Genomic DNA, 1,413 nt, shown 5'->3' with positions numbered 1-1,413 from the left:
TCAGCTCTATAAGTTAGAATTCTTAGAGAATATAGCTACTTTCATTTAGAAAAGCTATCTAATTGAACTCGAATTAAAAATGTAAACAGTACACTCATCATTTCACAGGTGTTTGACCCTGTTCTCAGTGTATTTACGCTGCCCCTTTTATATTAAGGTTCTATTTCTTGTAATTTAACTGTTCCATAACCTATCTCGGGCAATTCCAGTGTCTGTATCTGTGATTTCTAAGAGTACTAACCACATTCACATAGTGTTCTGAGCTGTATAAGTTTGAATTCTTAAGGATTATAACTACTGTAGTTTAGAAAAGCCATCTTATTGAACCGGAATTAAAAATATAAAGAGTACACTCATCATTTCACAGCTGTGTGAACCTCTTTTCAGTGTATTTACCCTGCCCGTTTTATATTAAGGTTCTATTTACTTGTAATTCAACTGTTCCATAACCGATCCCGGGCAATTCCAGTATCTATTACTGTGAAATCTAAGATTACTAACCACATTCACATAGTGTTCTCAGCTCTATTAGTTTGAATTCTTAAGGATTATAACTACTGTAGGTTAAAAAAGCCATCTTATTAAACCGGAATTAAAAATGTAAGCAGTATACTCGTCATTTCACAGCTGTGCGAACCTCTTTTCAGTGTATTTACGCTGCTAGTTTTATATTAAAGTTCTATTTACTTGTAAATCAACTGTTCCATAACCATTTCCGGGTAATTCCAGTGTCTAATACTGTGAATTATAAGAGTACAATCCACATTTACATGGTGTTCTGAGCTGTATAAGGTTGAATTACTAGGGAATATAGGTACTTTCATTTAGATAAGCCATCTAAGTGACCGGAATTAAAATGTAAACAGTTTACTCGTCATTTCAAGCTGTTTGAACCTCTTTTCAGAGTATTTACACTGCCTGTTTTATATTAAGTTTCTACTTACTATTATTTAAAGGGTTCCACAACCATTGCCTAACAATTCCAGTGTCTATTATTGAGAATTTTAAGAGTTCTAACCTCATTCACATAGTGTTCTGAGATGTATAAGTTTGAATTCTTAAGGATTATAACTACTGTAGTTTAGAAAAGCCATCTTATTGAACCGGAATTAAAAATGTAAACAGTATACTCCTCATTTCACAGCTGTGTGAACCTCTTTTCAGTGTATTTACGCTGCCAATTTATATTAAGTTTCTATTTATTTGTAATTCAACTGTTCCATAACCGTTTCCGGGTAATTCCCATGTGTAATACTGTGAATTATAAGAGTACAATCCACATTCACATGGTATTCTGAGCTGTATAAGGTTGAATTACTAGGGAGTATAGGTACTTTCGTTTAGATAAGCCATCTCAGTGACCGGAATTAAAATGTAAACAGTTTACTCGTCATTTCACAGCTGTTTGAACCT

The sequence above is a fragment of the Myotis lucifugus genome, unplaced genomic scaffold, assembly GCF_000147115.1.
Source record: "Myotis lucifugus unplaced genomic scaffold, Myoluc2.0 scaffold_7, whole genome shotgun sequence".
Classification (NCBI taxonomy): domain Eukaryota; kingdom Metazoa; phylum Chordata; class Mammalia; order Chiroptera; family Vespertilionidae; genus Myotis; species Myotis lucifugus.
The sequence above is the reverse complement of the archived record's forward strand: the minus strand, read 5'-3'. Positions refer to the sequence as shown.